A 16761-nucleotide genomic window follows, 5' to 3' on the forward strand; every position below is an offset into this window, starting at 1 on the left:
GATGTCACAGCTGAGGTTCTGGATGTGATTTAGCTTCTGCTTGTACTCTCCTGTGCAACCTGGAAGACAAAAGGGAAGCAAGGCTGTCTCCCTGCTACAGCTCTGTCTGATATGAGTACAGTCCTAAGATACGAATGTTTCAAGATAACGGTGACAACTGCACTCAATGATGCAGAACCTGACAGGCACAAGCATGGCAATTCCACAGGTATTTGAGGCATTTAGGCTGCTGGACACAGCATTTCTCCATTGGGTCACCCACTCATAGAGCTTCCTGATTTCTAAACTGCAGCTGCATCGGTAAGTTCTGCACCCAGGAGTGAGGACAGACCCCACCTACCTTCCCCCATGTTAAATGTCACTTGTTCCCTGTATTAAGTCTCAATCTCCTTCCTCCTAACCCTGAAGAAGCTAGCAGAGAAGAAATGAAAAATATATAGAAAATCATCACTCCCAAATGCTCTGTGTTCACTCTGAGGAGCAGCTGCCACTCCTCTGCCTCTGTCTCTGTCTCAGTATTAGATGGAACTCCTTATTCCAGGTGCCTGCCTGGAAGGGTCCCTGAATGGCTGGAGGGAAGAAGCTTTGCTTCAGCCGCTGCCACCTCTGATTGCCTGGATCATCTGCTGCAATGCTGCACCTCTGCCATCTGGTCCTCTGACAGGTTTCTGCTCTCTTTTTTCATAGAACTCTTGCTAACAGTCCCTTCTATAGTGATTTTTCCTCCTTTTCATTTCCATTTGTTTTTTCCTTGATAAAGTTGCAGCCTTATAAGAATAATGATAGCTCTTGGGATGTGTTAGTTCTGCTGTAACATTTTTTGCTTACCAATTTATTTTTTTCAGATTTTGTTTTTTTCATTTCCACTAATTTCCTTAGGACTTAGGGCCTTTTCCTCCTACATAATCAAATTAAGTATTTTATTTGTTTATTGTCTCATTATTTTCAGCGGATAAAGCATTGAAGATAAGAATTGACCTCTGAGGGATCCCTGGGTGGCGCAGCGGTTTGGCGCCTACCTTTGGCTCAGGGCGTGATCCTGGAGACCTGGGATCGAATCCCACGTCGGGCTCCCTGCATGGAGCCTGCTTCTCCCTCTGCATGTGTCTCTGCCTCTCTCTCTCTCTGTGACTATCATAAATAAATAAAAATAAAAATAAAAAAGAATTGACCTCTGAGTATTTTTGTGACTTTATCCCAAAGGTTTTCTGTATTATGAGGAGCTCTAATTTTGAATTTATCCAAGGTCTGTTATTAAGTCATTGGCTTATGTATTTTTTAGTGGTTATACTGGGGAGTTTTGAAACTTTTTTCATATGAATTTTGTCGTTATTTATTTGAATTCTTGCAATAATAATAGTAATAACAATAAAGTATTACTGATAACTATTTCTTGTTGTATTGCAATGTGACCAGAGAACACAACCTGGAGAATTTCTTCTGTTGTTCATTTATTTGGATCCAAGAAAAGTAATTCTACTTATTAGAAATTCCTGAACTTGTCTTACTGATATTCACTGTTGTTCTCAAACAACGTGTGTAGGCACTAAAACCAAACAAAGTGTGCAGATGTCTGAAGCCATGAGCCTCCCAGATGTCACTTGAGATGTATTCACAGGATAAGACATCACAATCTAAAACTGCTCTGTAACAAATTGAAAGGAAACTCCCCCCTCAATAAGCCAAATTCCTAGCCTAATCTGCTCTCTCAATTTGAAAATTTCCCACATTTTCTTGTCAATCTGGTACATGCAGACATTTTCCCATTGAGTTAATGTAGTTTGGTTCCTCTTAAAAATATCATTACTCATTCTACTCCTGTGGCCACATCACTTTAGCAGACTGGTTGACACCATCATTTCTCTCTGACACATGCCATTCTGCAATTATTGGTTTGCAATGATAAATCTGTCACACAGGGAGCAAGTACCATTTTTGGTTTATTTTTGCATCTCTGGAGCCTAACTCACTATGTACTACATACATGCTTGCTGAGTTCAGTTAATCAAATTTTGAAAGCATTTTGTTTTATAAAAAACATGTACCTGTCCTTTATTTCTATAATAAGATGTTAGGAAGAGATGCTTGCCCCTTCATTTCATTCGTAGGAGTATGGCTTTCCATTAGGCTACTGAAAAAAAAGCTTAATTTGTGATCACTGTATGTTATAAAGGTTTGAGGTTTAATGTTCACCCAAAGATGGTTTCTGGGTGGTGCTGGATGGTGCTGAGTGGCTCAGTCAGTTAAAGCATCCAACTCTTAGCATCTGCGCTCAGTGCGGAGTCTCCTTCAGATTCTCTCTCCCTCTCCCTCTGTCCCCCAATCATGCTCTCACTCTCTCATGCATGCTCTCTCTCTCTCTCCCTCAAAAAGAAAATAATTACAATAAAATAAAATATTCATCCAAAGAACCTCAACTTGAATATGAGCTAACTGCTCTGGTGGTAAGGAAACAGAACATACTATTATATTGAGATTGGCCAACACTACTAGAGTTTGTCAAGGCAAAGATGTTGATGGGAACCAGGTGTGAGAGCTCACCTTGGGTATTTGTCCTATACAGTCACCTAAAGAGGCAGTGGAACCCCAGCAGCAAAAACCTGGAAATAAATGCCTACAGAAAGCACAGAAACTACAGAAAGCTCAAGTGACTGTCTAGATTAGAGAAGTATCTGCTCAGGATAAGGGAACTGAACTCTGAGACACTTGAACCTAGTTTCAAAGAGCCACAAAAGTGCTTCATGAAAGACTCTGCTTTAAACACTTGCCATATTTAAACTGACTTTATTCGGTTAGTTCAATTGATGCTTTTTCTATTCTTTTACATTCCCACACCAGCAAGGAAAGAAAGGATGAAAAGAGAGTTAGGAAAGAAGTTAACCATGCCCTTCTTTCCTACTAGAAGCTTCCAGGCTGAAAGAGGCTGATCCATAGGTAAGAGGAGATGAGCCATTGAATCACATTGGATCACATTTTGAGAGCTCCTAGATACTGTAATTACTGAACATATTACTGTGTTCTTTACTTAAAGTGACCATATGTTCTGAATAGAAAAGTCCTGGGTCTACCAGAATCTTCAGAATAGGGAAAGCTTGCTTCTGAATAAACATTAAAGGGATGAAGGGAGACAATGGACCTGCACTCTGCTTATATCATGAGTTATATAAGGTCACTCTACTGCTTAGACCTCATGTGGTCCATCCCCAGTGACAGATACAGGGCAGTTCTAAAGCCAAGAGTTACAAAAGCTATAAAGAGCCAATATAATGTCAGCAGGTCTCCTAGTTCCAAAAAAGAGAATTTACTCTGGCAACTTTAAGCAGAAAAGGAATTTGTTACAGGATATTAAATAGCTCAAGGGGACGGAGAAATAAACTTACGGTTGGGTTTCCAGAAACTCCTCTCAGAACCTCACCACGGAATGGTGCTTCTACATTGACCCTCACCTCAGAACCAAGCCACAGCCATCTACGCATAGCATTTTTCCTCACATAGCTCACTCTGAAGTTGCATGTCTACTTGATAGAATCGAGATGACCTGCCAGCATCATTCTACTCAATAAAGGTGGAAATCATAATAGAAGAACAATCAAAGTATAGACTCTGTTCAAAAGACATTGGAGGGACACCTGGGTGACTCAGTCAGTTAAGCATCTGACTCTTGGTTTCAGCTCAGGTCATGATCTCAGGTTCCTGAGATTGAGCCCCATATTGGGCTCCATGCTCAGCGTAGAGTCTGCTTATTCCTCTCCCTCTGCTCCTCCCCTTCCACTTTCTCTCTCACAAATAAATAAGTTTTTTTTTTTTTGAAAAAAGACCTTGGACAGCCATACATGACAACGTCTTTAACTCACAGCAAAAATACTTAGTATGCCCTTTATTCTGATTTCCCATCCTGTTCATTGCACTGTAGAGTATTTCTTGGTTTTTTTTCCAAAGCCTGGAGGAATGTCTAGGTTTCATAGCTCTTTTTGATTATAGAAGGCTTGTGCCTGTTTAGGATCCACAAAGTTGGATCCTAGTTGCCACGCTAACTGCCTTAACAGTTTTATTTTTTCTGCAATTCAATCTTAACACTCAGCTATGGACCATCGTGTCCATGCAAACTTCTCAGGGAACTACAACTCACGAGGACTTCTTTTTCCAGTACAATAGCAGTCCGTATCTGTCTCATTCATCTGCACTTGTAACATCTTTCACTGTGTTGTTATTTAACTATTATCTTGTTTGTAAAGGCGGCTAGAATGGAGTGAAGAGAACTCTCTCAAAAGTTACTTCTCTTAGACATTCATACATGAACATGACAAGCGTTCAGAAACTATTTGTATAATTGTCACATTTAGAAGGCAGGACACCACTGGATAGTAAGCTTCTGAAAAACAATCCAAAGTCACATGATCAAAGTTTTGCTACTTTTTCAGTGTGTACCCACCTTTCCTATGGCTTATAGGGAGCCTGCCCACACAAAGTATCTAACTCAGTGCTTGTTTGCCACTCCCACGTTTCGGTGTCTCTGCCCACTTCAGTATCAATCCCAAAAGCAGGGCTAGCTTCCAAATTATTTTTCACAATTCTCTAAAGAAAGCTTCTGTAATACCAGTGTGAGCTGTGAGGACATGTCATAAGCAAGCTATGTGACTTGTGACATATGCTGTAGGTCAGTGGCTCCTGAAGAGCTTCTGGGGCATAAGTGAACCCTCACAAACAATTTGGCCTGGACTAGCATCAAATGACTCCCTCCTATGAAAACCAATCTCTTCTTCCTCATAAGAATTTCTTTTTACACTGTTTTCTAATCAGAGGGAATAGTTCGGTTTGTTACCTTTGGTGCCTCTTTTGCATGGTATAGGCTTTCTTTAATGGTTTGGGCTTTTTTGTACTGAGGATCCTGGTTTTAGGTCTGCCTATTCTGGTTACCTGCCTCTGGTCATTGTGAGAGGGGACAAGGGCATGAAGCTGGACCTTAGTCTTACTCTCTGCTTTCAAAACGTACATATACCACTGCCCACTGCATCACACAACAGCCAAATTACTTCAGATATACTGACTCAATTCATCACCATGATGAAGGCTCCAAGGTCCCTCCCACTTCTTGTATCTGTGGACTCTAGGCTTGGGAGCCACTCAATCACTTCTACCTCCACCATTATTTTTTCCTGCTTGTGATTTGGTTTATAATTTTGGAGGATTTATTTCCTTGTAGATTAGCTCTAGTGTGATTTTTATCCACTTGGTATTCTCAAAATTTCTCATTCACTGACATAGTAACTATCTAGGGTCTATCTGGCTAGTGTTTTTTACAACTGATATCCCCTTAATAGTAGATTGTCATAACAGTTTATAATTTACAAAACTCTTATGATTATCTCATTTAACTATTAGTTTTAAAACTAATAGTCCCTTAATAGTATGTTGTCATAATAGTTTATAATTTACAAAACTCTTATGATTATCTCATAAAATTCTCACAATTTTGTCATGAAATATTACAAATAAAGAGAGAGCAATTTGAGAGTTTGGTGACTTGTGCAAAGTCACACAATCATAAATGAAGGAAATGAGATCCATGTACTCTATGCAATATAAGTAGGTCACAGGAAGCCCAGTTTTCCTGCAAAGTGTCAAAAGTTCCCTTCACATCTTCTTCCCCCATTGGAACAGCTCTCTTATCTGTAGGACTCACATTCCAACTGAATCCCTTTATTATGTTGACTAGAACTTTTGATAACGTTCATCTCCATGGTTAGTCATGGTCAATTTTTCACCAAGTTTTAAGCATTTTCAGTACTTACATTTTTAATACTTTAGTTACAAAGAACCCTTCTTTATCTTACTAATGTCAATCAATTTAGGCATCTACCTGGAACACTAGCTTAACAAAAACAATGAAGTTAGCTCAGGCATGACAGAAGAGAACGTCTAGATCAATAAGCAATGTCTGCCATGAGGTGGAGGGGATGGTGACAGCTTTGAGACACTTAAACCTACAGTTCTCCACTTATTCTGCCTGCATTTCTCCTCACAATGACCTGTCTTTCCTGCTGGCTAAGTTTCCTTTAGTGGGTATGAGACTCAGCATATTATTATATACTTATATCAAGATATTTCTAGTTTGTCAGGACTATCTATCTGTTCCACAGTGACTTTTAAAGGATTTGGCTGACTTTGACCAAATTTGCTACAGTTACAAAAAGAATCCAGATATGCAGTGAGTTTTATTTATATTTCAACCTATTTTGACATTGACCAGGAAGGTAGGAGTAGGTGACTATTGATAAAATTTTTCAATATGTGAGTAATTTCATTAGGTAATTTTTAAACAAACACAAACAAAAGTTGATATATAAGTCTCAGAATGCAGCGTCTCTGGTCCTTGGTCCCAAATCTTTAGAATTCCAGAACTCCATTTGAATACCTTAAAAGGAGAAAGTTCAGAAAGTACTCCTTTATTCAGTGATAGAAACTAAAGCCAAGGGAAACAAAGAATTGATTTTTTAAACTCTTGAAATTCAGCTACTTTCTTTGGTCAGTCTTTGAGGGTGGATGTTTTATTACTTGCCCAAATCATTGGAATTTTTGGAAATCCCAGGTAAGTCCTCTATTTTAAGTAACAATTTTATGTTATCTTACACTCACAGACTCATCCATGTAAATCACAAGCAGTATAATTCACTCTTCACCAATAAGTATTTCCAACCAGTTTTCAATCTCTCCCTAGACATAGACCTCAAGATAAACTAACTTCTGACAAATTATTTTTTGAAAGAGAACAAAGAACAAGAAAGTGTGAGTAATAATAAAAACTGGAAAATAAATTCAAACTTACGCAGAGTTGATGGTATCAGTACTGCATCTGGCACAAGGAGACATATTCCTCCAAACTCATTACTTAACCTCAAAAGAGCCAAACTGACTTCTTGGATTTTGTTTGGTTTAAATTACAGATGATGTTTTCTTTGAAAAAATATTCATCCTTGAATGAATTTTCCTCTAAACCATGGAGTGTGGAAAAGGAATGGAGAACAAGGAAGAGGAAGAGTGAGGAGTACATATTGATAATGGCAGATCATAGACAAAAGTGGAAATCTGCCATCTCTTCTTCCTCCTGTGGAACAGGAGTCTATGTCATATAATATCAGGAAAACAAAAAGGACCACCCATCTCTTTCAGAGAAGCTACATTCAGAACTCTTTTTATAAGGCAAAATAGCCTAGTTAGTAGCTCATTTGAATAAATTCATAATTTTTACTTTGGTGTGAATTTGTCCACTAATTTATTCATTTTCATTCACTTGTCACCGTACATTTACTAACTGGCTCTGAGATGCGTGAATTGCTGCTAGATGTTAGAGATAAAACTGTAGACATGACATAGTTATTGCTTTCGCTGAACCTAAGTTCCAGTAAAGGGAGCATAGAAGCAATTTATCAATTACGGTGGATAAGAGTCAAGATAGAAAGTATAGGATTGAATGAATGAAAAGGAAGTCTTCCTGGAATAAATAATAATTAAGACTAGAGAGAAAACAAACATTAAACTAATTATAGAGAAGGGAAGGGAAGGGAAAGGAAAGGAAGGGAAGGGAAAGGAAGACAATATTTTATGTAGAATATAGCAACCAGTTTAAAGAACCAAAAGGAATTTATGTTTGAGATGTAGGTCTTTGAGGGTTGATGGCAAAAGTAGATAGGCAAACTATATAGGGCTGAAGAGATAGGTAGACATCAGACCTTAAATTCACATATGTCATTTAGAAATTGTGTAAGGATGCAAGAGAAGTCACCAAACAGTGGTTTAAATAAGACACAGGGTTATTTTTCTCTCGTGTACAACAAATCCAGGAATAGGCAGTCCAAATTATCTCCATGATGAAGGAAACATCAAAGATCTCAGCTCATTCTTCCTTTCAGTTCTTCCATCTTTAGTGTGGGACTTCTCTCCTTAAGACCATTTTAAGGTCCCAAAATGGCCACTTCAGCTTCAGCCACTATTTCCTCCAGTCAAGGAGATGGAAGAAGATAAAAAGAACAACAGATTACATTCCTCCCTAGTCAGTTCCTTTTTAATGAAACTTTTCTAGATGCTACACTTGAAATTTTGGCTTCTATTCCATTGACCAGAACTTAGTCATACAACCGTTCCTATCTATATGCAAGGAGTACTAGAACATATGGTTTCTTAGCTAAGCACAATTGCTCTCTTTAACAAAAGTAGGCTCTATTAATACGGAAGAAAGAAAAAATATATTAAAGGCAAGTCATAACCTTTGCTTTACCACACCATTTTAACTCTACCCTAAAGACTATGAAGTCTTCCAAGAATCTCAAGTTAAGAAATGATATGGACAATTTGTATTTTCAAAAGGATCACTTTAAAAAAATATTTATTTATTTAAGAGAAGGAGAGAAAGAACATAAATGGGGGGCAGCAGAGGCAAGGGAGAAGTAAGCTCCCCACTGAGCTAGGAGCTCAATGTGGGGCTCTATCCCAGAACCCTGGGATTATGACCCAAGCCAAAGGCAGACTTTTAGCCAATGGAACCACCCCTCAAAAGGACCTCCAAATGCAGGGTAGAGACATGATTGGAGGGGACATGATTATTGGCCAAGGAAACCTGTTAGGAGGATGCTAAATAAAACCAGGCAAAAGGTGATGGTGGCCAAAAAGTGTGATTTGGTAAGGACAGAAGGTGAAACCAGAAGGAAACCTAGAGGATGAAGGAGTAAAGACAAGAATCTTGTTGGCATCAAAGACAAATCTCATCCACTTACTATTGTATCTAATATGACTGATCTCCACGTAGCCTCATTCTTCTTGGCAAAGCAAGCCAACGTTGCATTTAACTCAGCTCTTTGAGTTGTTACGCTACAACTAGGATAATCAGAGTGCTTATACCGTGATTTTTAAAATATTACAAATTCATTCCTTTTTTCTATTTGAAATAGTTTTATGAATTTTAATCATAGCAAATGTGTCTTAACAGTAGTCATAAAATCAATATTGCCTGTGGAATCATGACAATGGTGATGATAGTGGTGTTGGTGGCAGTGCTGATGATATCTTTTCCCTTAAATATGGCTGCTTCTCTACTAGAATGTTAGTGTAGTCTCTAAAATTTCACCTGTCTCTAGCATTCTCAACTGATTCCTTGATGCTCTGAGGTTCTAAACTTGGCTTTGTGAGTGGTTCTATATATAATTAATTTCTTAATTTCTCCAATTATTTTAGTTAAGCAATCCTACTTACTGTAAAAGAAAAATCCCCAAACCTCAATGACATAAAATACAGGAAATTTCTTGCTTTGTAGATGAAATAGGTGTTTTCTGATTAAGACAAAAGAGGGAAAACAGGCTTTATTCCATGCAGTTGGCTGCAGACTCAGACTGCAGAAGGCTTCAAAGTTTCCCTGCAGGAATTTTCTTCAAGCTGTGCCTTGATGATTATCAGACACTTAGTTCATTCCACATCATACACAACAGTTTTAGAATAGCAATTCTAATATATAACTAACATAAATACAATTAGTAAGAAGAGCTTAAAACATATTTTAATATATCTTCCTCATTCTCCCCTACCCATTTTAAAGTTATAATATACCTACATTGTCAGAGGATATAGCCATTATATACTATAATTTCTTCCTTTAAAGCCTTATTTTTATAAAAATCAGATGTTTTGTGATCACCACAAGTCCTTAGATCAATGTTTGTGTAGTTATTGTAGTTGTCTGGAGATCATTTTCTAATAAAATTTTCATGAAGGGCTCATGGAAACAATATTTTCTGAGTTCTTAAAAGTTGAAAATAATTTATCTGTGCCCACTATACTTGAATGTCAGTTTTGATGGATATAAAATCCTTAGCTCATATTATTTTTTCTTTTGGATATTTTAAATGTTTTCTGTTTTCTTCTGGTTTAAAGTGTTTGTGGTAGGCTGCATAATGCTCCCTGCCCCAAAGATATTCATATCCTAATACCTAGAACCTGTGAATGTTACATTATATGGCAAAAGGGATGGTGCAGATGTGATTAAGTTACAGATCCTCAGATAGGGACATTATCCTGGATTATCCAAATAAATCCTAAATGTAATCACAAGTATCCTTATGAGAGGAAGGCAGAGGAAGACTATAGAAAAGAAAAAAAACAATGTGAGTGTTGAAGCAAGGGGAGAAAAGGTGAGGTGATATGGGGCTATTAACCAAGGAATGAGAATAGCCTCTAGTAGCTGGCAAATAAATCGATTCTCCCTGAGAGCTTCCAGAAGGATCTAGCCCTTTTTATATTTTTATTTTAGCTCTGTAAGACTCTTTACAGACTTCTGGCCTCTAAAACTGTAAGAATGAATTTCTGTTGTTTTAAGCCAATTAGTTTGTGGCAATTTGTTATAGAAGACAAAATAATAGTGTTAATAAGTCTGCTGATATTTTTGCCAAGACATTTATTGAATTCTTTACCTTTTTTTAAGTTCAGTAATTTTTAAAATTCAGTCATTCAGTGTCAATATTCCCAAGGTTGGGCATTATGCATTTTAATATGCGGTTTCAAATACTTTTTATTTCAGAAGGTTCTTTTAATTATAGTTTTGGCATTTCTTCTGTTTTCTGTATTAGCTTTCTTCTTCAAGAACTACTGTTATTTTACATGTTGGATCTTCTTTGCCTAGTCTCATTACTGTCACTTTCTTTTGAACACTGAACCCATTAAAACAAGCTGGAACACATCTGTCTCTAGGCACCATTGAATTTGAGGACACTGTTGACCTGCAGGGGAAACTAGATCCCTTTAATACAGAGCTACATTATGCCTGGTTCAGGACTTGGAGAAGCTTAGAAGATCCAGAAGGAGCTATATTAGCTGTGGGTTCTAGTGTTGCCCCACAGCAACACAGAGAGCTGACAGATCCACAGCAATGACTGTGAGTTGCCACAGTACCTGGCACTGTACACCAGGCTTCGGAGTATAGAAATGGCTGCACCTTCATTTTCACCTTATAAGTCACATGCAGACTTCTTGTAACTCTAGGGAGAAAAGAATTCTAGGAATTATGCTTCTATCTTAGCTAACTTGTACCAGTACAGACCCCACCACAATTCACTCCTTGGCCACATGACATCCTTTAATCATAATTTACTTCCAAATAAAGATGATATCAAAATGATACTTCCACACAATGATGCAGCTGTTACCTTGTACAACATGCTTGTTCTCCCTCAAATAAGATACAAAATTCATTCATCCATCTATGAATGATGTTCATTGTTTTTTCAGCTAAGTTACACCTTCTCTTTGATATTCTGTTACTTAAAATATAAGATGTAAAGTTAACTATCATTAACAGATGGCATAGGAATGGAGAATGGAAGGAAAACATTGATTAATATATACATTAATATAGTCAGATCAAAATAAGGAAGAAATATAACTATTATATTCCTCATTTCTGAAACTGGTCACGTGGCCATGGATGGTATTTTTAACTTCCTTTTCCCACTATTCACCCCCACTCATTGGCTCTGCCAACATTTCTGGTTTCAAACAGGTGGTTTCTTCCAATTTTCAGATCTTGAGTTAAACATATTTCTCATGCATCTCTTCCCAATTTAAAGTGGATAGGCTTTTTTTTTCTCTTAATATTCTGATTTGTTCTTTTCTTTGTTTGTTGTTTTGTTTGTTGTTTCTTCCTAACTCTCAAAACAACAATATTTTTAATGAATGAAAAAATTAATTTCTTCCTTTATCTATAACCCACAACTTACCAATCAGTAGGTCTGATTAATTTTTTATTATTTATCAGATCCATTTTTTCCTTTACAGTCATCAACCCTTAGTTTCTTACCTGATATCTTGGCTTCTAGCTTCTCCCAATTCCAGTAAATACCATACACTATATTCAATACTTAGTGGAAAGAAACTATTGCATATTTGTATTTATATTTCTAATACCTAGCACAGTGGGCACGTGCTAACACACAGTAGGAATTCAATACTTATCTGTGGATGAATGGTTAAAATTTATTCATTATATAAGGGATGTTATAAAAGAAATCTACTGATTCAACACTGGTCTCCTTATGAATTCAATACTCCAAGAATGAAAATTCATAGGCAAAATTATTTTGGACTTGCAAATGTCTGCTTTTTAAAAAAAATAGCTGTGTATTGGACCTCTAATAAAAATGAAATTTGACTGTAAATAAATGTAAGGAGAATTGCTTATTACTCACCTGGAAAAAAGTGCTTTTATGTCAATTTTTAAGAGTCTAAAATAGTAGGAACATGATTAAAGGGACAGAAATAGTATTAATGAAAAATGTAAAAATAATGTGGCACACTTTCTCAATGCCTTTCATTAATTAAATAGGTTTTTGAAGTGCATATGGGTAATACATATCTATTAGGGGCAGAATGGATGATAGACATGATAACAGCAAGTATGGGGGTTTAAGAGTAAAAGAAGATCAAGAATAACAGTTCATTTTCATTTCTAATGAGGAAGAAAGTATCACTAAATACCTAGCAGAATGCCTGGAATAGAGTAGGAGTAGAACAAATTTAGGTTGTCTGTTTGACTATTACTTGATTTATAATAGTGAAGATTTTTATGAATTGAAAGGTTCAAGTTGCCTTAAGGAATGATCATAGGATTATAGAATATTACCTCTTAAAAGTCATTATGAGTTGAAGATATAGATTATCACATTCTAAATATCTCTAAGGTGAAATATGTTCTTGGTAATAAATAGTGCACCTTAATAAAGTAGATAGCTGGACTAAAATGACCTTTAGAGATTACTTCCTGCTTGTATTTCTACAATATCAAGTCTTCCTGCCGAAACTTTGTTATTGTTCTTCTTTTAACCTCAAACCTCAAAAACCAAAGGTCAAGACAGCATAATCAGGAAGAAAATGAAAGATCTTTTGTATACATCAGCAATAAATAGTGTATAGGAAAGTAAAAGCATTTTCTAAGCTTTGACATGACTCCAAGAAACCCAAATGCTAAAAGTCTGTTTCACCCCTTGCTCCCTCTGTTTACTCCCACAGATGGGTCCTAAAAAGATGAACAAAGTCAATCCATTCTGTTAACCAAAATGATGGTCACAACCACGTTTAACTGTGCCCCATGCACAACAGCTTCAGATTTCTCAAGGACTATAGCCGAATGCTAGAATACTCTGGATGCTTAGCATTGTCTTCTTAAGTCAACTCCCAGCCTACTTCTGGATGGAATGCTACCTTAATTGTCCCCCAGTCACCAGTCAGAACTAAAGAGCCTAACATCTCATGCTTTCAAGATTGAATGAGCCATCGACCATCTTTTATTGGATGGGGGAGGGGAGTGGTGGTGGTAAAAAAAATTAACAGGCTTCATGTGTCAGCCCTCCTAAGTAATAATTACTTTAAAATTTTACCAATATCCTTTTATGTCTTGGTCCCATGGATCATGGATTGAATCAGCCATGACTAAGTTACTAGGCATGTTAGGGAGAGATTCCAGCCCCCCCCCCCCTACTCCATGAGTGAGGCTACTGCCAGGGAAAAAATTTAGTCAGATAGATATAGATAGATAGATAGATAGATAGATAGATAGATAGATAGATAGATAGATAGACAGGTGATAGATAAAGTCAATTCCAAAGCACTGCCAAAAATTTGAGAAATAGGATATATTTAAGACATATACAAAGAAAGAAATATGTCAGAATGACTGAAATCCTCATCAGTTATTTTTTAGTGCTCATAGCATTTCAGGTTGGTATCTTAAAATACTACATTTTAGAAAATATTTAAAAAATAAAACCACCCAGTGTAGACTTTATTAAATATTGACTTTGAATTTAATAAGAAACTCTCTATGTCTTTTCCCAAAAGTATTAAAAGTGTGGTTCTTATAATGTTTCTTTTTCTCATTTTCTTCTGGTAAAAGTAATTTGAAGCTTTTGTTCAACTGACAGAAAGTAAGGTACTCATATGAATTAGGTCAAATTTAAAAGTGATGTTGACAAAAACTTAAACTTTTTCCCAAACCATGATAAATTCTTCTTACTCAAAAACCTTCAATGTTTCCCTTTGTAGGACACGATCCAAAATTCTTAGCTTTGTCTTTATGCCTTCAGTATTTAATCCTCAAGCTACTCATTAATCCTATCTACAACCATGGCCAAACACAAATTCCTATCTTGGAAAAATAGAATGTGCTCAAATAAAAAAAATGAGTGAATGAGAGCCATATCCATAGTGGTAGCTCCTTGTCCTCAGAAAACACCATGAGAATTCCTACACCTATGCCTTTGCATATACTGCTCTTCTTCAGCTATGTTCCCCTTCCCTCTTTTCCAGTGATCTCTCCATCCTAAGCCCTCATAATTCTTTTATTCTTTTGGCACTTACTTTTTGCCTTGCATAGTAAGTGACTTTTGTAAATTAATAATTATTAGGTATTGAGACCAACCATGTCTCAGACAATATACTAGATACTCTCGTGTTCACGATAACCCGCAGAGTGTATATTAATATCCCCACTTTACAGATAAGGAGAGTAAAGTTTAGGATATAATTACTACTAAGGACAGGGGACATAATACTCAAGAGATCATCCCAGGTTTAGAAATGAAACAAAAGTTCCTGAGGAAAAGTAGAATTGTATTGAATACATCTTTTGAACTATGAGGAGGAGCTCTGAGGACTTGTAGTAAATGTCTTTTTTTTTTTTTTTTTTTTTTTATGATAGTCACACAGAGAGAGAGAGAGAGAGGCAGAGACACAGGCAGAGGGAGAAGCAGGCTCCATGCACCGGGAGCCCGACGTGGGATTCGATCCCGGGTCTCCAGGATCGTGCCCTGGGCCAAAGGCAGGTGCCAAACCGAGGCGCCACCCAGGGATCCCTAAATGTCTTTTCAAAAGCAGAGATGGAGTATGGCAGCTTGACTACCCCCTGGACATAGTTCTAATGGCTAAAATTGAAGGCAGATTGGAAACCAGAATACTTGCTCCATCCTTCCCTCATCAGGGAATCAGCTGATCAGAGCAATGAAAGGAAGGGATGTCTTCCATGTGTATGACCCTTGATTTTGGCTCACGTCAGGATCTCAGGGTCCTGAGTTTGAGCTTCACGATGGACTCTGAGCTTAGTGGGGAGTCTGCTTGAGATTCTTTCCCTCTGAACTCCGCCACCCCACTGCTCGCTCACCCTCTTTCTCTAAAAATAAAAAATAAGTCTTAAAAAAATAAAGAAGGGAAGGAAGACAGTATAAATAAAAACTCTAGCACTTTAACCAGTAGTAAATTTTGAAACCTTTTATTTTTCCATGTAAATATCAATATTATTATTAGCTATATTATTAATATCAATATTAATACTTCCTGAGAGCCAGAATAAGCACTAACTACAAAATCATGGCTTAAAATAGGGGACCTGCCCAGTAAGCTTAAGAACAAATTATGATTTGGATAAAGATCAGACTCCCTTATGTCATCCTCTAAATAGAAAGTTACTAACAATTGGAACTGCTCTTGAAGGAACCATCCAGAAGGCTGAGGCAAGATGTTTGTCTAAGAAAAAAATTCCACGCAGTATGAGAGAAGGCTATACATCTTGACTCAGAGCAACTGGCAACCAGCAACACAGACATTTAGTATGTACATTCACAGCACTATGAGCATAAGATGCTAAAATCTCTTAACAAGAGAGGAAAGCAGGATTCAAAAATGGGAAATTACTTGCCTAAGGTCACTTAGCTAGTTAGTGACTGAATCAAATTAGATTTTCAATTTTCTGACTTCTCATTCAGTTCTTTTTCCACAAAACTTTGTTGTGTCTGGAGAATGTTTAATTATCTTTCTGGAGGAATGACTTAAAAGGGACATATATATTTTGATGGATGGAAGTGGGGGGTGGGAAGTGAAGCTGGTGCATAACAACAACAAAAAAATCCCTGCATGGCCAAAAGAGGCAAGCATGGGAAAAGCAAACCATGTGTACCCAAAAGGAGTGGGCATCTGTGAAGAAGGATCGTAACAACAAAAACAGACAACCCATAGAACAACTATGCATAGGCCTGGAATGTACATGTTCGGGAGAAGTATAATTAGAAATTCCAAAGTTTAAAAAGTAAATACATATTTTCTTAAATATTATCTATAGTCATAAACATTTACTTATTAGATATCACCCATTGAATAGCTTCAACTTTGCAGACCATAGTCAATAACAAAGAAATACACACACACACACACACACACACACACACACACACACACAATTTAAATCCTCTGAATGGTCAAGACAAATATCACAAAATATCTTGCTCAGAACAATTCATGTAAAGCATTTAGCCCAAAGCCTGGCCCAAAGCAGACCCTCCATTAATGTTTATCTATGATTATGATCATGATCATGATTATTATTATGTGAGTGCCTTGCCAACCACTCAGAGCTTGTCACTCTTTTGCACAATTTCTCTTATTTAGCTTCTTTTCATCATGCATCTTTGTTTAGCTTCTTTCCATAAGAAATGAAAATAAAGGGGCAGGAATATAGTTGGAGATAAATAAACACTTAAGAGGAAGTGGAAACTGTATTAAATACATAGAAAAAAAATCCAAACGTAATTGAGACCATTTAGTTCAGGGGCAAACTATTTACCCCCTTTCTGGAGATCCTGAAGTATCACTATACTGCAGCACAATACATCACTGTGATAACACAGAATTATCCATAAATAGTCTATGTTATGTTATGCACTCTATTTAGAATGG

The sequence above is a fragment of the Vulpes lagopus genome, chromosome 1 (genome assembly GCF_018345385.1).
Source record: "Vulpes lagopus strain Blue_001 chromosome 1, ASM1834538v1, whole genome shotgun sequence".
NCBI classification, from domain to species: domain Eukaryota; kingdom Metazoa; phylum Chordata; class Mammalia; order Carnivora; family Canidae; genus Vulpes; species Vulpes lagopus.